Raw genomic sequence first — 21726 nt, 5'->3', positions numbered from 1 at the left:
CTCTTGACATAGGACATCGGGTTTGTGGGGGTTTGTCAAGGGTTAATCAGGGTATGCTTAGGGTCTGTGGGGCTGAAGCCAGGGTCATTTGGGACATGCCTAGGGATTGTGGGGGTGTGCCCCCATTTTGGATTTTAGGATTAGGATTGAGTGTTGGGCCAGTGGATGTATATGTGTGGCAGGCAGAGGTAAGGCTGCGGATGCATGAACTGCTTTACTGGATATGCTCGCATTACGGTTAGGGTTAGGATTAAGTTACGGAACTGTTATTGCGACAGGTCACCACCAGGTGGGATTTCTGTCCTCACCTGACCCTTCATTGCAAGAGGACACCACCAGGTGGGAGTGCTGTCCTCACCGGAGCTGTCATTGCGACAGGACACCACCAGATGGGAGTGTTGTCTGCAGTGGAACTGTCATTGCGGCAAGGCACCACTAGCAGGGAGAGTTGTCCACATCTAATCTGTTATTATGACAGGACACCACCAGGTGGGAGTATTGTCCACATCTGATCTGTCATTGTGGCAGGACACCAGCAGGTGGGAGTCATGTCCACACTGGACCTGTCATTAAGGCAGGACAGCACCAGTTGAAATGTTATCCACGCCGGTCCTGTCATTGCGGCAGGACAACACCAGGTGGGAGTGTTGTCCACATCTGATCTGTCGTTACAGCAGGACATCACCAGGTGGGAGTATTGTCCACCGATGAACTGTCATTATGGCAGGACACCACAAGGTGGGAGTGTTGTCTACAGGGGGATCAGTCCTTGCGGCAGGACACCAGCAGGTGGGAGTGTTGCCCACACCAAAACTGACATCGCGGCAGGATACCACCAGGTGGGAGTATTGTCTACATCTGATTTATCTTTGCAGCAGAACACCACCAGCTGGGACTGTTATCCACAGAGGATCTGCCATTGTGGGAGGACACCATCAGGTGGGACTATTATCAACAGTGGAACTGTCATTGCAACAGGACACCATCAGGTGGGAGTGTTCTCCACATCACATTAGGGTTAGGGCAGGCATGGGCAAACTACGGCCCGCGGGCCATATGCGGCCCATTAAGCTTTTTAATCCGGCCCGCAGAACTTGATGAAATTATATTAATAAACCTTGTTAACGTTTTTTCCCCACAATTCTGGTGTTTTCCCAATAGATGATGCACTCTATATACATTGACCTTTGTTGAGGTGCAGCGTATAACTCCACATTTGCGCTTTACTCTTTGTTCGGCTCGACCTATTTGTGTGAACAGGCGTTCAGCGTCATGAACATCAACAAAGCCAGCCACAGATCCAAGTTAACTGACCAACACCTCAGATCCATCCTGAGAATCGCCACAACAAAACTAAATCCAGACTTTGATGCGCTGGCTAAAAAGGGAGACCAACAACACTGTTCCCACTGAAATTAAAAATAAGTTTCTTCGTTGTGTTATGTAAAAAATGCATTTGAAAATATTTTTTTCAATAAGCCTTACATGTTACATGTCATTTCTGTTAAGTGATAAGTGATGGACATGAGTAGTGCGCAGGTGCACGTACGTTCTCAAAATAAAAAACGCGCTCCGCATACTGGCGCGCTGTCACTGTTATGTCTTTGTGCTGGTCGTTGTTGAGTTTTGGCACAGGGGACAATTGAATAAGAAGGAGCAGGACAAGTAGACCTGCATCTCCTACCGTTTTTGAAATAAAGACAGTCAGGAGGAGAGTGATGATGATAATATCTTGAAGGATAACAGAATTTTCAGTGCTTTAAAATAATAACTTACTATTAAAAAAAGCTGTATTTTATTCATTTAATTTTCAGTGTTTTAAAAGTCATTTCAATAAATAGCTAAATACCATGGGACTTCAAAGACAGATATTTTGTTGTAATGCATTTGTTCATTTTCAATTGAAATTAAAGCACTTGTTTTCTACTTATCCCATGATATTTTATTTTCTCTTATGAGGTGTATTACCAAATAACTCCGTCCATCTGCTCCTGTCAAATTTTAGAACCCTTTGTGGCCCACAAGTCAAAAAGTTTGCCCACCCCTGGGTTAGGGTGAGGTTGAGAGTATGTGGACAGTGGGCAAATTAGCCTTCTTGTGCTTTTTGATCTCGTTACTTGCGATTCAGTTTCAAGCAACCCTGCCAGTTTGATCTGGCCCACACCTTCATTAACCAGGTCCAGCACTTGCCTTTGTTGAATCTTGCCCCTCCTGACATAGGACATCTGGTTTGTGGGGGTTTAGCAAGGGTTAATCAGGGTGTGCTTAGGGTTTGTGGGGCTGAAGCCAGGGTTAATCGATAAGTGCCTAGAGTTTTTGGGGGTGTGTACCCCTTCTGGACGTTAGGATTAGGTTTGGGTTATGGGCTTGTGGATGTATATGTTTAGCTGGGTTAGGTTGAGATTATGCGGGCAGTGGGTGAATCAGCCCTCTTGTGCTTTTTGATCTCGTCACTTGAGATTCAGTTTCACGCGACCCTGCCACTTTGAACTGGCCCACGCCTTCATTAACCACGTCCAACACTTGCCTTTGTTGAATTTGGCCCCTCCAGACATAGGGCATCGGGTTTGTGGGGGTTAAGCAAGGGTTAATTAGGGTGTGCAGTGGGGTTGTGGGGCCAAAGCCAGGTTTAATCAGGGAGTGCCTAGGGTTTGTGGGGGTGTGTGCCCCTCTAGGACTTTAGGGTTAGGTTTGAGTATTGGGCTGGTGGATGTGTATCTATATATATCGGGTTTGTGGGGTTTAGCAAGGGTTAATCGGGGTGTGCTTAGGGTTTGTGGGACTGAAGCCAGGGTTAATCGGGAAGTGCCAAGGGTTTGTCGGGGTGTGTGCCCCTTTTGGACCTTAGGATTAGGTTTGGATGTTGGGCTGGTGGATGTACATATTAGGCTGGGAGAGGCAACGCTGTGGAGTTTTGATTGGTGTTGTATGAGGTGCTATGGTGGATAGGCTCGTATGGTGAAGCTAGGTTAATCTGGCCCATACCTTTCATTATCATGGTCCGACACCTCTTGGTTCAACGAACCATGTGTGCACTGGGACACATCATCAGTAAAGTATCTTCGTTGCTCAGACCCTGCTTGTGTTTTTCCCACGGAGCAGGATAATGAGGGGCATGTAATTCTGAGGTTAATGATATTTTTAAACGTCATTACCTGGGATTGCATGGCTTAAATTGACAGTGTTTACTAGGCATTCAGCATAACTGCACCTGAGTTTAGTACTGACTTGTTTTCTGTATCCCCATCTTGCATTTAAATTACTGGTTCTCTCTCGCCTTATGGGTATCTGGGCTTTCTTATTGGCATTTCGTGGGCCAGGAGAATGAAGAACATGTCACCGTAAGGTTAGGTTGAGATTATGCGGGCAGTGGGCAAATCAGCCCTCTTGTGCTTTTTGACCTCGTCACTTGAGATTCAGTTTCACGCGACCCTGCCACTTTCATCTGGCCCAGGCCTTCATTAACCAGGTCCAACACTTGCCTTTGTTGTATCTTGCCCCTCGTGACATAGGATATCCGGTTTGTGGGGGTTTAGCAAGGGTTAATCAGGGTGTGCTTAGGGTTTGTGGGGCTGAAGCCAGGGCTAATCTGGAAGTGCCTAGGGCGGAGGTCGGCAACCCGCGGCTCCGGAGCCGCATGCGACTCTTTCATCTCTGTGCTGCAGCTCCCTCTGGCTTTGGAAAATAAATGGTCAGTATTTAATTAAAATGTATTTTATGTTAGTTTGTTAGTTTTTGAAATGTAATTTTAAATTTGAACATTATGGTGATCTTGTACAATCTGAATAAAATGTTGTGCCGACCCATTTCCTGGCACATCCGAACTGGCTCACAATTAGCCAGTGTTCAGGCTAAGGGAGATAGCCTACGGGGGTTTGTGAGTACGTGTCTTTTGGAGCATCCGCGCCCATGGGGGGGGGTGGGTTGAGGGAGGCTTAAAAGCAAGGCTGTTTAATTCGAATAAAGTTATCTTTGACTGCATTTTACTGACTGCGTGTAGCACACCACTACAACGTGTTTTTATCGCTGGCTGTCCAGAGGGGAGGTGCTGAAACGCTTTGTCGTGTGTCTGAAAGAAGTGAAAACTTCCCTGGGCAGCAAAGGGCTCACCTTTCCTGAGCTGGAACAGCCAAAGTAGCTGGAAAAGCTACACTTCTTGGTAGACATGACAGCGCACCTGAACACGCTGAACACAGCTCTTCAGGGGAAAGGACAGCCCTACACATGTTGAAGGATGTTTTGGCATTTGAGCGCAAGTTGACAGTGCTTGCCAGAGATTTACAGAAAGGCACATTGTCTCACTTCCCCAATTTGAGAGAGTTCAAACAAGGTCACGACATGATGAATTCGGAGTATTTACATTCTGCAATCATCGCAATGCAAACATCGTTTGGGAAACGCTTCTGTGAGTTCAGAGAGGAAAAAAGCACATTATCCTTCCCAGTCACTCCCCTAAGCATCGATCCATCCCTACTGAATACGATTGCATTGGCAGGTGTGAGTCAACCTGATCTTGAGATGGAACTGACCGGCATAGCCGACAAAGACATATGGGTGTCCAAGTTTAGACGCTTGACAGCAGACCTTGAAGATGTTGGCCGTCAGAAGGCCATTCTTGCTCAGAATCACAAATGGAGTGATATTGAAAACCTCCCCAAACCGGACAGACTTGTGTTCGAAACATGGAATGCTATCCCTGACATTTATGTAAACTTTAAAAAGTATGCGCTTGGAGTCCTGTCAATCTTTGGATCCACATATGTATGTGAGCAGGTGTTCTCCAACATGAACTTTATTAAAAACAAACATCGCGCACACCTCACAGATGACAGCTTGCGATCCTGTGTAAAGATGAAGGTGACATCATACAGCCCTAATGTGCAGACGCTGTGCGCTGAGGTCCAGGAGCAGAAATCCCATTAACCAAGTATGATAAATATTTTAATTGCCTATTATTTTACGTATATTCATATTTTTTCATTGTTAAGTGAAATAGCCCTTTTATTTTTCAAGTTGACAGCTGGCTGACGTTATTTTTGGTTTGCTGCTGGCGGAAAATTTAAGTTTGGCGTTTTTCATAAGTACAAGAAGGACTCAAATAGACATTGAGTATTTTACTTAAAAGTAACCTTCAACCCAACGTCTTTTTTTCGGAGTTCAAAATGTTTTTGTTGCATGCAGAAATGTAATTTCGTTTTCTCTGCAGGAGTTCATCGATTTCATAAATGCAACACATTATAGTTTGTTTATACAAAGCATAAAGGCAAAAAAAACGTTGTATGCAGTGTTATTTTATTTTAAATGTTAAACGGGTTTTGTGGCTCCCAGTGTTTTCTTTTCTGTGGGAAACGGGTCCAAATGGCTCTTTCAGTGGTAAAGGTTGCTGACCCCTGGCCTAGGGTTTGTGGGGGTGTGTGCCCCTTTTGGACCTTAGGATTAGGTTTGAGTGTAGGGCTGGTGGATCTATATGTTTCCTTGGGAGAGGTTAGGCTGCAGAGTTTTGAGTATGAGCTGTTATGGTGTCTAGGCTTGTATAGGGAAGTCAGGTTAATCTGGTCCATGCCTTTCATTATCGTGGTCCGACCCCACTTGGTTCAGCGAACCGGGTGCGCACTGGGACACATCATCAGTAATGCACCCTCGGATCATCAGGTGTTTCGGGCCTTTAATCACTAGACACCCTCCCCGAAGTGGCCCAACCGAAGCTGATCAGACTTGGCTCGTGTATTTCCCATGGACCAGACAATGAAAGGCATGTAATCAGAATCAGAATCAGACTTTAATCGCCAAGTACCTGTGCACATACAAGGAATTTACTTCCGGCAGATGTTGTCTCTCTGCTCATAACAATAATAATGATAAATATAAATGAAAATATAGATTATACATACAAGTAGTGCAATCCAAGTAATAGTTAGCCGACAGTTAACTGTTCAGCAAAGTGACCGCAGTAGGGAAAAAACTTCTCCAGTGCCTATTATTCTTAGTCTGGAGGGTTCTGAAGCGCCTACCAGACGGAAGCAGTTCAAACAGTCCGTGCACAGGATGGAAGGAGTCCTTTATGATGTTCCCCGCCGTCGAAGAGCATCCGTGTATATGGGCTGTAAAGATGTTATTCTCAGGGCAGCGTAGCTTTTTAGGCCTCGTTTAGGCCATGCGGAGAATAAGTCTGCAGTGTTTCAATCCATCTCCTCTCTGCTCTTTTTCTTTGGGCGTTTGACCAGTTTATGTTAGTTTCCAGGCCTAATATTTTTAAGGAGTACGTCCCATGCTCCTGGAAGTGCCTGCTAACTGGTCTGTTTTGGTTTCCCCGTCTGATGTTACTGAGGTGTCCCGTGAGTCTGGTTCTCAAGCTGTTGCCCGTCTCCCCTATGTATATAATATGGCATTCTGTGCACAGGATTGCATATACTACATTCTTTTGTTCACAAGTTATCCTCTGCTCTATCTCGGCCCACTTTCCTGTGGCTCTGTTGTGTATGCTTTTTGAAATTCCCAGGTATATGCATGCCCTGCAGTTTCCCACCTCACAGTTTGGCGCTGCTCGTACTTTGGTACTGACTAGTATGTCTTTCAGATTCCTACCCCTTTTGAAGGCTGAGACAATGGTGTATTGTCCCAGTGTCCCCGCTCCCGTTTTCAGTTCTTCAAAGCGTGTTTTGACCGTCCTGTGAATATTCACTGCCATCCCAATGTATCCAGTTATCAAGGGTGGTTTCCGTGTTGTGATGTTCTGTGGTTGGGGATTTGTGATACTTTTCAGAAAGTCAGATTTAAGTCTACTTCTGCTGTAGCTCCTGTGTCTAAGTGCAGAGAAGAGGATGGTTGTGGCCTGCTGGAAGTCCTCCGCCCTGGTGCAAATGCGATGAAACCGGGTCAGCTGTCCCTTGAGAATGCCTCTGTAGGTGTGTTTAGGATGGTGGCTCCCTGTGTGTAGGAGGGTGTGTGTGTCTGTGGTTTTAAAGAATACCTTGGTAGCTAGTTCTTGATTGCCATTTTCTGGTGCTAGTTTAAACACTGTAGTGTCCAGGAAGTCAATCTTCTCTCTATTGGTTATGGCTTTAACCTTAATGGATGGATGATGAGTGTTTAGGATTTGAATAAGTTCCTCTAATTCCCCCTCTGAGTGTGTCCACACTCCCCAGATGTCATCCAGGTATCGATAGAGACGCATGGGTTTCTTATGACACTCTAGATAGACTGTTTCCTCCCACCTTGCCTTGTATATATTGGCATAGGCTGGAGCAAACTTCTTTCCTATTGCTGTGCCCTTGACCTGCAGGTAGAATTTATCATCGAATTCAAAGTCATTTTTAGTCAGGCTGAGGTGAAGGAGCAGAAGGTGAAGCAAGGCCTCGTCCGGTCTCCCTAGCTGAAGGTTCTTCCGTAGGACATCCCTCACTGCCTCTGTACCCCTGTCCATTTCAATATTGGTGTACAGGCTTTCAATGTCCATGGTGAAGAGCACTGTCAGGGGGTACTGACATGGAATTGACTATCCGGACAAAGTGTTACGTGTCCTTGATGTAGCTGGGGTGTTTCTGCGAGAGTGGGTTAAGGAAGGCATCAATGAACTCCCCTATCCTGTAAGACTCACTGCTACAGTCTGACATGATGGGCCTGCCGGGTGGCATTTCCCCCGGAACAGTCCAGGAGTCTGGGTTCTTGTGTATTTTGGGAAGGATATAAAACTTTCTTGCTCGTGGCTGTATCCCTGTCAGGTACTCTACTTGCTTCCCTTTGAGGTACCCAGTCCTTTACAGTTCTTGCAAGATATTCCTAATTTCTGTGTGTTTCCCAGTATATGGGTTCCTTTAGTTTCGTGTAGTGCTCCGTGTTGTTTAATTGTCTGTGTGCCTCAAATAGGTATTGCTGTTTGTCCATGATAACTATGCTGCTACCCTTATCCGCTGGTTTGATAACAATGTCCATGTTTTGCCTCAGTTCTGTCGGGGCTGCTCTCTCCTTCCTAGTTAGATTGGGCTTATCCTGTACTTTCCTCTCCCTCTCTATAATCTCACCCAGTGTGCTCTTAAATTCTAGAATAGCTTTGGACCTGTACCTTCTCTTTGGCATCCAGTCTGAGGGAGGGGTGAAAGGGGTCTTTCTACGTTCTGACTCAACCGAAATAGTCGACGAGTACCAGTCTCCTACAGAACTTATTCATGCCCCTCTCAATCTGCTCCTTATGGAGTTTTGCAGTCGGTACAAAAGTCAGGCCCCTGTTCAGAACCTTTTGCTGGGTTTCTGTAGGGGTGAACGTACGGGAGAGGTTCACGATGGTCTCTCCCAGGCGTTGACCCTGCCTCTCTTGGCTTTGTCCCCACTCTAGTTTAAAGACTGCATCCACCTCTTGACTATTGTCTGGGCTGTGCTCTCAGTCCAATGGATATGGTCTGTGTCTACCTTGAACTGCCTCGCCGGGATTGCAGGGATATGGTTCTTAGTTCTAATAACCTTGTTCAGTTGGTCCAGGGTTGCCTGTTCTGCCTCTGTCAAACTGCGGCTAAAGTTTAATTCTGGCACCCAGATACTGGCGTGGGGAAACTTAATGCTGGCCATTCTCAGTTGTTGAAGCTGTTTAGTAGCTGTTGTTGGTTTGTGGGACCTGTTGTTTATTCCAAAGGAAAGGATGACCTTCTTAATCTCTGGCTGTGGCTCTAACTTTTCCAGGATAGCAGTGGCATGGACGAATTTGGCCCCCGGAATGCTGTCTAATTGAATATCCTTATTGGGGCATCTTTTAACCCTGGAAATGTTAGAGTACCCTATGATTAGTATAGGTTTAAGGGGCCTTAGTTCCCAAGTTACATTTTTCTGTTTAGAGTTAGGATGCCTCGTTATTTGACCCCCCGGCTGTTTCAAATGAGGCGTACCTGTCCCCTTGTCCGTCCGCTGTCCTGCGACTCTCGGGCTGGGGTGGAAGACCTGCTCGGTCCTTGTGCCCTGGCTCCCCTTGTCCCCCTTGTCTGTCCTCCCCTTCGTACGGGTGTGGGATGGGGTGCCGATTCTCCCGAGTCCCAGGTCAGGGAAGTCGTGGGGGTGGCAGGTTGGGGCTCCTGCGCCGCTAGGTTGGATTGCGTCCTCTCGGAGGGGCTCGTGGGCGGGGAAGGGCGCCCTCGGTCCCTTCTCCGTCCCTGCGGCAAGGGCAGTGGGGCCGCATCGGTATCTCGAGGGTTAACGGGCTCGCCCGCCCTCGGGTGGACCGTGTTGGTACTGCCACTGCACGTCTTGCTCTGCACGCGTGCCTGTCCCAAAACGTCCCGCAGTACAACAACTGGGCTCCGGTTCGCTTTATCCAGTGCTGACGGACCAGGTACAGTCCGGGCGGTCTTTCCCCGGGGCTCGGGTGTGACATGGGTCCGGTCCTGGCTAACCCAGTAACCGTCCCTGGAGGTTGAGGGTCGTTCCCCTCCTGTCCCTGGGATGCGGTCTCTGTGGTCAGTGGGAAGACCTGGGGTACCCCGTGGGTACGATCCGCAACGGCTTGCCGTTCCGGCCCTGGTCCCGAGACCAGATCGAAAATATGTTTCTGGGCCATCTCCAATTTGATTTGCAATTTGTGTTTTAACTTTCGTTTGTTCCAGATTACAGCTTTGGCGACCGCTTCCTGCAGGCAATCAGTTAAATTTGATTCAATAAATTTTAGTTCCAATTCATGCAAGCTACTCTGGTAATGACCAATTAAAATTCGTCTTGTTTCCTTAGCCCAATCATCCGCATTCGCAGCAATTTTGCGAAGCGTTTCCTGCGAAGAGTTAGCAGGCCTAACAAATTTGGTTAGTCTGTGGGCCTGCTTCATGATTCCCTTTGGTGGTTGGGTCTGTTTTTCCAGAATTTTCATGTGATGAAGACTCTGGACCATTTTATAAATTAACCTGACCGTGGTTGAGAAGGAATCCCTAGGGACACCGGGGTCATTCACTCGCCCACGTGTTAGGTTTCGCTCTCTACAATCTCTCCTGCTCCTCTCTCTCCAATTACTTCTCCACATTGTTAAAGTAAGACAATAATGTTCTTACCGCTTGTTTTGCGTCTTGGGTCAGTGATTTCGACTCTAGCGAATTGCCTTCACTAAAGCATGATTCCCGACCAGGAGACCAAATCCACTCACATCTGTCTCTCGGGCCTCCAGAGAGGGTTAGGGTTAGGTTGAGATTATGCGGGCAGTGGGCGAAAAAGCCCTCTTGCGATTTTTGGTCTCGTCACTTGAGATTCCGTTTCACGTGACCCTGCCACTTTGATCTGGCCCACGCCTTCATTAACCAGGTCCAACACTTGCCTTTGTTGAACCTTGCCCCTCTCGACGTAGTATATCTGGTTTGTGGGGGTTTAGCAAGGATTAATCTGGGTGTGCTTAGGTTTTGTGGGGCTGAAGTCAGGGCTAGTCGGGAAGTGTTCAGGGTTTGTGGGGGTGTGTGCCCCTTTTGGACTTTAGGGTTAGGTTTGAGTGTTGGGCTGGTGGATGTATATATATCGGGTTTGTGGGTTTTAGAAAGGGTTAATCGGGGTGTGCTTAGGGTTTGTGGGGCTGAAGCCAGGGTTGATCGGTAAGTGCCTAGGGTTTGTGGGGGTGTGTGCCCCTTTTGGACCTTAGGATTAGGTTTGAGTGTAGGGCTGGTGGATGTATATGTTTGATCCGGTTTGTGGGAGTCTGGTAGGGGTTAATCGGGGTGTGCTTAGGTTTTTGTGGGGCTGTGTGCCCCCTTTGGACTTTAGGATTAGGTTTGAGTGTAGGGCTGGTGGATGTATATGTTTGATCCGGTTTGTGGGAGTCTGGTAGGGGTTAATCGGGGTGTGCTTAGGTTTTTGTGGGGCTGTGTGCCCCCTTTGGACTTTAGGATTAGGTTTGTGTGTAGGGCTGGTGGGTGCTTAGGGTTGTGGGGGTGTGCGCCCCTTTTGGACTTTAGGATTAGGTTTGTGTGTCGGGCTGGTGGATGTATATGTTTGGCTGGGAGGGGTTAGGCTGCAGAGTTTGAAATACGAGCTGCTATTGCAGCTAGGCTTGTATGGGGAAGTCAGGTTAATCTGGTCCATGCCTTTCATTATCGTGCCCCGGGACACATCGTCAGTAATGCACTCTCGGATCGTCAGGTGTTTCGGGCCTTTACATTAGACATCCTCCCCGAGACGGGCCCGCCAAGGTGATCAAGCTTGGCGTGTGTATTACCCCTGGACCAGATAATGAAAGGCATGTAATTGTGCAGGTCATGCTATTTCTAAGGGATTAATTCCAGGGCAGCCTTGCTTTCTAGGCCTCGTTCAGGCCGTGCGGAGAATAAGTCTGCAATGTTTCAATCCATCTACTCTCTGCTCTTTTTCTTTGGGCGTTTGTCCAGTTTATGTTAGTTTCCAGGCCTAATATTTTTAAGAAGTCTTAATCTCCAAGTTCTGTGTCAATTTTTGGGTTAGAATATCTGTGTTTTCTTATTGGCCTTTCTTGGGACAGGAGAATGAAGAGCGTGTCACTGATAGGTTAGGTTGCGATTATGCGGGCAGTGGGCTAATTAGACTCCTTGTGATTTTTGATCTCGCCACTTGAGATTCGGTTTCACGTGACCCTGCCACTTTGATCTGGCCGACGCTTTCATTAACCAGGTCCAATACTTGCCTTTGTTGAATCTTGTTCCCCTTGACATAGGATATCCAGTTTGTGGGGGTTTAGCAAGGTTTAATAGGGGTGTGTTTAGGGTTTGTGGGGCCAAAGCCAGGGTTAATCGGGGAGTGCCTAGGGTTTGTGGGGGCGTGTGTCCCTTTTGGACTTTAGGGTTAGGTTTGTGTGCTGGGCTGGTGGATGTATATATATCGGGTTTGTGGGGTTCAGAAATGGTTAATTGGGGTGTGCTTAGGGTTTGTGGGGCTGGAGCCAGGGTTGATCGGGAAGTGCCTAGGGTTTGTGGGGGTGTGTGCCCCTTTTGGACCTTAGCATTAGGTCTGAGTGTAGGGCTGGTTGATGTATATGTTTGATCCGGTTTGTGGGAGTCTAGTAGGGGTTAATCAGGGTGTGCTTAGGTTTTTGCGGGCCTGTGTGCCCCCTTTGGACTTTAGGGTTTTGTTTGTTTGTAGGGTTGGTGGGTTTTTATGTTTGGCTGAGTGGGATTAGGCTGCAGAGTTTGAAATATGAGCTACTATGTTTAGGGTTTGTGGGGCTGAAGCCAGGGTTGATCGGGAAGTGCCTAGGGTTTGTGGGGGTGTGTGCCCCTTTTGGACCTTAGGGTTAGTTTTGTGTGTAGGGCTGGTGGATGTTTATGTTTGGTTGGGAGGGTTTAGGCTGCAGAGTTTGAGATATGAGCTGCTATGCCAGCTAGGCTTGTATGGGGAAGTTAGGATTAGGTTGAAATTATGCGGGCAATGGGCTAAAATGCCCTCTTGTGATTTTTGATCTCCTCACTTGAGATTCCGTTTCACGTGACTGCCACTTTGATCTGGCCCACGCCTTCATTAACCAGGTCCAATACTTGCCTTTGTTGAATCTTGTTCCCTTTGACATAGGGTATCCAGTTTGTGGGGGTTTAGCAAGGTTTAATCGGGGAGTGCCTAGGGTTTGTGGGGGTGTGTGCCCCTTTCGGAAGTTGCCTAGGGTTTGTGGGGGTGTGTGCCCCTTTTGGAATTTGCCTAGGGTTTTTTGGGGGGTGTGTCCCTTTTGGACTTTATGTTTAGCTTTGAGTGTAGGGCTGGTGGATGTGTATGTTTGGCTGGCAGAGGTTTGCCTGCAGAATTTGAAGTATGAGATCGTGGAGTGCCTATGGTTTGTGGGGGTGTGTGCCCCTTTTGGAATTTGCCTAGTGTTTGTGGGGGTTAGGGTTAGGTTGAGATTATGCAGGCAGTGGGCGAATCAGCCCTCTTGTGCTTTTTGATCTCTTCACTTGAGATTCAGTTTCACGCGACCCTGCCACTTTGATCTGGCTCACGCCTTCATTAACCAGGTCCAGTTCTTGCCTTTGTTGAATCTTGCCCCTCTCGGCACGGGACATCGGGTTTGTGGGGGTCTAGCAAAAGTTAATCAGGGTGTGCTTAGGGTTTGTGCGGCTGAAGCCAGTTTTACTCGGGAAGTGTCAAGGGTTTGTGGGGGTGTGTGCCCCTTTTGCACTTTAGGATTTGGTTTGAGTGTTGAGCTGGTGGATGTATATATGTGGCTGTCGAGTTTTGAGCGGTGATGTATGAACTGCTATGGCGGATAGGCTCGCATGAGGGTAAGGGTTAGGATTTTGTTGCGAAACTGTCATACCGACAGGTCACCACCAGGTGGGATTTCTGTCTTCACCTAATCCTTCATTGTGACAGGACACCACCAGGTGGGAGTATTGTCCACATCTGATCTGTCATGGCGGCAGGACACCAGTAGGTGGGAGTGTTGTACACATCTGATCTGTCGTTATGACAGGACACCACCAGGTGGGAGTATACTCCACTTCTGATCTGTCATGGTGGCTGGACACCACCAGGTGGGAGTGTTGTCAACAAGGGATCCGTCCTTGCTGCAGGACATCTTTTAGGTGGAAATGTTGTACACAGCCAAACTGTCATTGCAGAAGGCACCAGAAGGTGAAAGTGTTTTCTGCAAAAGATCAGTTCCTCCGACAGGACACCAGCAGGTGGGAGAGTTGTCCACACCAAAACACACATCACGGCAGGACACCACCAGGTGGCAATGTCATACACAGCGAACATGTCATTGTGGCAGGACACCACCAGGTGGCAGTCTTGTCCCACAACTAACGTGTTGTTATGGCAGGACACCACCAGGTGAGAGTATTGTCCACATCTGATCTATCTTTGCGGCAGAACACCACCAGGAGGTACTGTTATCTACAGAGGACCTGCCATTCTGGGAGGACACTATTAGGTGGGACTATTATCAACAGCACAACTGTCATTGCGACAGGACACCACCAGCTAGGAGTGTTCTCCACATCACATTACGGTTAGGTTGAGATTATGCGGGCAGTGGGCTAAAAAGCCCTGCTGTGACTTTTGATCTCCTCACTTGAGATTCCGTTTCACGTGACCCTGCCACTTTGATCTGGCCCACGCCTTCATTAACCAGGTCCCACAATTGCCTTTGTTGAATCTTGCCCCTCTCTACATAGGATATCTGGTTTGTGGGGGTTTAGCAAGCTTTATTATGGGTGTGTTTAGGGTTTGTGGGGCCAAAGCCAGGGTTAATCGGGGAGTGCCTAGGGTTTGTGGGGGCGTGTGTCCCTTTTGGACTTTAGGGTTAGGTTTGTGTGCTGGGCTGGTGAAGGTATATATCGGGTATGTGGGGATTTAGCAGGGGTCAATCGGGGTGTGCTTAGGGTTTGTGGGGCTGGAGCCAGGGCTAGTCGGGAAGTGTTTAGGGTTTGAGGGGGTGTGTGCCCCTTTTGGACTTTAGGGTTAGGTTTGAGTGTTGGGCTGGTGGATGTATATATATCGGGTTTGTGGGGTTCAGAAATGGTTAATCGGGGTGTGCTTAGGGTTTGTGGGGCTGGAGCCAGGGTTGATCGGGATGTGCCTAGGGTTTGTGGGGGTGTGTGCCCCTTTTGGACAGCATTAGGTCTGAGTGTAGGGCTGGTGGATGTATATGTTTGATCCGGTTTGTGGGAGTCTAGTAGGGGTTAAGCGGGGTGTGCTTAGGTTTTTGCGGGGCTGTGTGCCCCCTTTGGACTTTAGGGTTATGTTTGTTTGTAGGGCTGGTGGGTTTTTATGTTTGGCTGAGTGGGATTAGGCTGCAGAGTTTGAAATATGAGCTACTATGTTTAGGGTTTGTGGGGCTGAAGCCAGGGTTGATCGGGAAATGCCTAGGGTTTGTGGGGGTGTGTGCCCCTTTTGGACCTTAGGGTTAGTTTTGTGTGTAGGGCTGGTGGATGTTTATGTTTGGTTGGGAGAGTTTAGGCTGCAGAGTTTGAGATATGAGCTGCTATGCCAGCTAGGCTTGTATGGGGAAGTTAGGGTTAGGTTGAGATTATGCGGGCAGTGGGCTGGAATGCCCTCTTGTGATTTTTGATCTCGCCACTTGAGATTCAGTTACACGTGACCCTGCCACTTTGATCCGGCCCACGCTCTCATTAACCAGGTCCAACACTTGCCTTTGTTGAATCTTGTTCCCCTTGATATAGGATATCCAGTTTGTGGAGGTTTAGCAAGGTTTACTAGGGGTGTGTTTAGGGTTTGTGGGGCCAAAGCCAGGGTTAGTCGGGGAGTGCCTAGGGTTTGTGGGGGTGTGTGCCCCTCTAGGACTTTAGGGTTAGGTCTGAGTGTAGGGCTGGTGGATGTTTATGTTTGGTTGGGAGGGTTTAGGCTGCAGAATTTGAGATGCGAGCTGCTAAGCCGGCTAGGCTTGTACGGGGAAGTCAGGTTAATCTGGACCATGCCTTTCATTAACGTGCCCTGGGACACGTCGTCAGTAATGCACTCTCGGATCGTCAGGTTTATCGGGCCTTTAATCATTACTGAAGTCCGGGCTAACCGGGATGTGCCTAAGGTTTGTGGGGGTGTGTGCCCCTTGGAAGGGTTTAGGCTGCAGAGTTTGAAATATGAGCTGCTATGCCAGCTAGGCTTGTATGGGGAAGTTAGGTTAATCTGGTCGATGCCTTTCATTATCGTGTCCCGGGACACATCGTCAGTAATGCACTCTCGGATCGTCAGGTGTTTCAAGCCTTTACATTAGACACCCTCCCCGAGACGGCTCCGCCAAGGCGATCAAGCTTGGCGTGTGTATTACCCCTGGACCAGATAATGAAAGGCATGGAATTGTGCGGGTCATGCTACTTCTAAGGGTTTAATCCCAGGGCAACCTAGTTCTTTAGGCCTCGTTCAGGCCGTGCGGAGAATAAGTGTGCAGTGTTTCAATCCATCTCCTCTCTGCTCTTTTTCTTTGGGCGTTTGTCCAGTTTATGTTAGTTTCCAGGCCTAATATTTTTAAGAAGTACCCCCCATGCTCCTGGAAGTGTCTGCTAACCGGTCTGTTTTGGATACCCCTTCTGATGTTACTGAGGTGTCCCGTGAGTCTGGTTCTCAGGCTGTTGCCCGTCTCCCCTACGTATATAATATGGCATAGTGTGCACTGGATTGCATAGACTACATTCTTTTGTTCGCAGGTTATCCTCTGTTCTATCTCGGCCCACTTTCCTGTGGCTCTGTTGTGTATGCTTTTTGAAATTCTCAGGTATATGCATGCCCTGCAATTACCCACCTCACAGTTTGGCGCTGCTCGTACTTTGGTACTGACTAGTGTGTCTTTCAGATTCCTACCCCTCTTGTAGGCTGAGACAATGGTGTATTGTCCCAGTGTCCCCGCTTCCGCTTTCAGTTCCTCAAAGCGTGTTTTGACCGTCCTGTGAATATTCACTGCCATACCACTGTATCCCGTTATTAAGGGTAGCTTCCGTGTTGTGATGTTCTGCGGTCGGGGATTTGTGATACTTTTCAGAAAGTCAGATTTAATTTGCCTAAGTCTCGTTCTGCTGTAGCCCCTGTGTCTAAGTGCAGAGAAGAGGGTGGTTGTGGCCTGCTGGAAGTCCTCCTCGTGCAAATGCGGTGAAACCGGGTCAGCTGTCCCTTGACAATGCCTCTGAAGGTGTGTTTAGGATGGTGGCTCCCTGTGTATAGGAGGGTGTGTGTGTCTGTGGTTTTAAAGAATACCTTGGTAGCTAGTTTCTGATTGCCATTTTCTGGTGCTAATTTAAATACTGTAGTGTCCAGGAAGTCAATCTTCTCTCTATTGGTTGTGGCTTTAACCTTAATGGATGGATGGTGAGTGTTTAGGATTTGAATAAATTCCTCTAGCTCCCCCTCTGAGTGTGTCCACACTCCCCAGATGTCATCCAGGTATCGGTAGAGACACATGGGTTTTTTAGGACACTTTGGATAGACTGTTTCCTCCCACCTAGCCATGATAGGGTTAGGTTGAGATTATGCGGGCAGTGGGCTAAAAAGCCCTCTTGTGATTTCTGATCTCCTCACTTGAGATTCTGTTTCACATCACCCTGCCACTTTGATCTGGCCCACGCCTTCATTAACCAGGTCCCACACTTGCCCTTGTTGAATCCTACCCCTCTCAGAATATCTAATTTATGGGGATTTAGCAAAGGTTAATCGGGGAATACCTAGGGTTTATGGGGGTGTATGCCCCCCTTGGAAGTTGCCTAGGGTTTGTGGGGGTGACTACCCCTCTTGGAATTTGCCTATTTATGGGGGTGTATGCCCCTTTTGGACTTTAGGATTAGGTTTAAGTGTAGGGCTGGTGGATCTATATGTTTAGCTGGCAAAGGTTAGTCTGCAGAATTTAAAGTCTGAGCTCCTAAGCCAGCTAGGCTTGTATGGGAAAATCGAAACCTCTCATTATCATGTCCCAGGACACATCATCAGTAATGCACTCTCGGATCGTCGGGTGTTTCGAGCCTTTACATTAGACACCCTCCTCGAGCCGGCTCCGTCAAGTTGATCAAGCTTGCCGTGTGTATTACCCCTGGACCAGACAATGAAAGGCGACACCTCCCCTGAGACGGCTTAAACCAAGCCAATCACGCTTGGCGTATGTACTACCCCCTAGACCAGACAACGAAAGGCATAAAATTGTACAGGTCATACTACTTCTAAGGGTTTAATTCCAGGGCGGCCTAGCTCCTTGGGCCTCATTCAGGCCATGCGGAGAATCTGTAGGCCTACTTCTTAATTCCCTTTGGTAGTTGGGACTATTTTTCCAGAATTTTCACATAATGAAGGTTCTGGACTATTTTTAACCTGACCGTGGTTAAGAAGGAATCCCCAGGGACACTAACCAGAGTTACCCACTCGCCCACCTGGCAGGTATCGATCCACACAACCTCTCCTATCTTTGCCTTTCCACATCATTAAGACAATAATGTAAGTAAGACAATAAATAAAAGAATAATGTTCCTACTGCTTATCTTGCGTCTGCGATTTCGACTCCAACCAATTGCCTTCAAAAAAGCGTGATTCCCGACCGGAAGGTCCAACTCGACTCTCGTCCGTCACTCGGGTCTTCTGTGGAGTCTCTAAACCCAGACAGTACTGCTATCCAGTTAAAACGTCCCTCACCTTCCTCCCCCCACAGGGCCTCTTTTAACTAATGTGATACTAAAACCTAATTGTCCACCTGCTGCAAACCTGGCTGTTGCTAGGAAACCGGCCCACCTCAGGCCTTAAAGGTACATTAGCTGCTGATTGGTGAACCTCTCCATTCTTTTAACTATGAATTTTTCATTTCTAATTTCATAACACCTAGTAGGTGAAATAAAATATCTGGGTTTTCTTATTGGCCTTTCTTGGGCCGGGAGAATGAAGAGCGTGTCACTGATAGGTTAGGTTGAGATTATGCGGGCAGTGGGCTAAAAAGCCCTCTTGTGATTTCTGATCTCCTCACTTGAGATTCCGTTTCACATCACCCTGCCACTTTGATCTGGCCCACGCCTTCATTAACCAGGTCCCACACTTGCCCTTGTTGAATCTTACCCCTCTCGACATAGGATATCCGGTTTGTGGGGGTTTAGCAAGGGTTAATCGGGGAGTGCCTAGGGTTTGTGGGGGTGTGTGCCCCTTTTGGAATTTGCCTAGGGTTTGTGGGGGTGTGTGCCCCTTTTGGACTTTAGGATTAGGTTTGAGTGTAGGGCTGGTGGATCTATATGTTTAGCTGGCAGAGGTTAGTCTGCAGAGTTTAAAGTCTGAGCTGCTAAGCCAGCTAGGCTTGTATGGGGAAATCAGGTTAATCGGGTCAAAACCTTTATTATCATGTCCCAGGACACATCATCAGTAATGCACTCTCGGATCGTCAGGTGTTTCGAGCCTTTACATTAGACACCCTCCCCGGGACGGCTCCGCCAAGGCGATCAAGCTTGGCGTGTATATTACCCCTGGACCAGATAATGAAAGGCATGGAACTGTGCGGGTCATGCTACTTCTAAGGGTTTAATTCCAGGGCAACCTAGTTCTTTAGGCCTCGTTCAGGCCGTGCGGAGAATAAGTGTGCAGTGTTTCAATCCATCTCCTCTCTGCTCTTTTTCTTTGGGCGTTTGTCCAGTTTATGTTAGTTTCCAGGCCTAATATTTTTAAGAAGTACCCCCCATGCTCCTGGAAGTGTCTGCTAACCGGTCTGTTTTGGATACCCCTTCTGATGTTACTGAGGTGTCCCGTGAGTCTGGTTCTCAGGCTGTTGCCCGTCTCCCCTACGTATATAATATGGCATAGTGTGCACTGGATTGCATAGACTACATTCTTTTGTTCGCAGGTTATCCTCTGCTCTATCTCGGCCCACTTTCCTGTGGCTCTGTTGTGTATGCTTTTTGAAATTCTCAGGTATATGCATGCCCTGCAATTACCCACCTCACAGTTTGGCGCTGCTCGTACTTTGGTACTGACTAGTATGTCTTTCAGGTTCCTACCCCTCTTGTAGGCTGAGACAATGGTGTATTGTCCCAGTGTCCCCGCTTCCGCTTTCAGTTCCTCAAAGCGTGTTTTGACCGTCCTGTGAATATTCACTGCCATACCACTGTATCCCATTATTAAGGGTAGCTTCCGTGTCGTGATGTTCTGCGGTCGGGGATTTGTGATACTTTTCAGAAAGTCGGATTTAATGTGCCTAAGTCTCCTTCTGCTGTAGCCCCTGTGTCTAAGTGCAGAGAAGAGGATGGTTGTGGCCTGCTGGAAGTCCCCCTCCCTCGTGCAAATGCGGTGAAACCGGGTCAGCTGTCCCTTGACAATGCCCCTGAAGGTGTGTTTAGGATGGTGGCTCCCTGTGTGTAGGAGGGTGTGTGTGTCTGTGGTTTTAAAGAATACCTTGGTAGCTAGTTTCTGATTGCCATTTTCTGGTGCTAATTTAAATACTGTAGTGTCCAGGAAGTCAATCCCCTCTCTATTGGTTGTGGCTTTAACCTTAATGGATGGATGGTGAGTGTTTAGGATTTGAATAAATTCCTCTAGCTCCCCCTCTGAGTGTGTCCACACTCCCCAGATGTCATCCAGGTATCGGTAGAGACACATGGGTTTTTTAGGACACTGGATAGACTGTTTCCTCCCACCCAGCCATGTATATATTGGCATAGGCTGGAGCAAACCTCTTTCCCATCGCTGTGCCCTTGACCTGTAGGTAGAATTTACCATCGAATTCAAAGTCATTTTTAGTCAGGCTGTGGAGGAGTTCTAGCAAGGCCTCGTCTGCTCTCCCTGGCTGGGGGTTCTTCCGTAGGACATCCCTCACTGCCTCCATGCCCCTGTCCGTTTCAATATTGGTGTACAGGCTTTCAACGTCCATGGTGAAGAGTATGGCCTCAGGGGGCACTGACATGGAATTGACTGTCTGGACAAAGTGATATGTGTCCTTGATGTAGCTGGGGTGTTTCTGCGAGAGTGGATTAAGGCTGGCATCAATAAACTCCGCTATCCTGTATGACTCACTGCTGCAGTCTGACACGATGGGTCTGCCGGGAGGGATTTCTCCCGGAACAGTCCATGAGTCTGGGTTCTTGTGTATTTTGGGAAGGATATAAAACTGTCTTGCTCGTGGCTGTGTCCCTGTCAGGTACTCCACTTGCTTCCCTTTGAGGTACCGAGCCCTTTTTAGTTCTCGCAAAATGTTACTAATTTCCGTGTGTGTTTCCCAGTATATGGGTTCCTTTAGTTTCGTGTTGTTTAATTGTCTGTGTGCCTCAAATAGGTATTGTTGTTTGTCCATGATCACTATGCTGCTCCCCTTATCCGCTGGTTTGATAACAATGTCCATGTTTTGCCTCAGTTCATTTAGGGCTTCTCTCTCCTTCCTGGTTAGATTGGGCTTATCCTGTACTTCCCTCTCCCTCTCTATAATCTCACCCAGTGTGCTCTTAAATTCTAGAATAGCTTCCGACCTATACCTTCTCTTGGGCATCCACTCTGAGGGAGGAGTGAAAGGGGTCTTTGTACTTACTGAGTCACCGAAGTAGTCGGCAAGTACCAGTCCCCTATAGAACCTATTCATGTCCCTCTCAATCTGCTCCTTATGGAGTTTTGCAGTCGGTACAAAAGTCAGGCCCCTGTTCAGAACCTTTTGCTGGGTTTCTGTAGGGGTGAACGTACGGGAGAGGTTCACGATGGTCTCTCCCAGTCGTGGACCCTGCCTCTCTTGGCTTTGCCCCCACCCTAGTTTAAAGACTGCATCCATCTCTTGACTATTGTCTGGGCTGTGCCCTCAGTCCAATGGATATGGTCTGTGTCTACCTTAAACTGCCTCGCCGGGATTGCAGGGATATGATTCTTAGTTCTAATAACCTCGTTCAGTTGGTCCAGGGTCGCCCGTTCTGCCTCTGTCAAATTGCGGCTAAAGTTTAATTCGGGCACCCAGATACTGGCGTGGGGAAATTTAATGCTGGCCATTCTCAGTAGTTGTTGAAGCTGTTTAGTAGCTGTTGTTGATTTGTGGGACCTATTGTTTATTCCAAAGGAAAGGATGACCTTCTTCGTCTCTGGCTGTGGCTCTAACTTTTCCAGGATAGCAGTGGCATGGACGAATTTGGCCCCCGGAAAGCTGTCTAATTGAATATCCTTGTTAGGGCATCTTTTAACCCTGGAAATGTTAGAGTCCCCTATGATTAGTACAGGTTTAAGGGGCCTTAGTTGCCAAGTTACATTTTTCTGTTTAGAGTTAGGATGCCTCGTTATTTGACCCCCCTGGTTGTTGCAAATGGGGTGTACCTGTCCCCTGTCCTGCGACTCTCGGGCTGGGGTGGGAGACCTGCTCGGTCCTTGTGCCCT

At 48.0% G+C, this 21726-nt stretch overlaps 1 long non-coding RNA gene across 2 annotated transcripts in view; it reads right to left on the bottom strand.

Moving 5' to 3' along the window:
• LOC132400242 (uncharacterized) overlaps window positions 1–21726 on the bottom strand; it is a 59992-nt gene that overhangs the window by 30858 nt on the left and 7408 nt on the right. The window contains exon 3 of one of the 2 annotated variants that reach the window (XR_009514193.1): window positions 17885–17999. This is a non-coding gene — a long non-coding RNA (uncharacterized LOC132400242). Of the gene's footprint in view, window positions 1–17085; window positions 18000–21726 lie in introns of those variants that run through there. The other variant, XR_009514192.1, reaches the window with a different exon arrangement.

Source organism: Hypanus sabinus, chromosome 10 (assembly GCF_030144855.1).
Source record: "Hypanus sabinus isolate sHypSab1 chromosome 10, sHypSab1.hap1, whole genome shotgun sequence".
Taxonomy (NCBI): domain Eukaryota; kingdom Metazoa; phylum Chordata; class Chondrichthyes; order Myliobatiformes; family Dasyatidae; genus Hypanus; species Hypanus sabinus.
The sequence above is the reverse complement of the archived record's forward strand: the minus strand, read 5'-3'. Positions and strand labels throughout refer to the sequence as shown.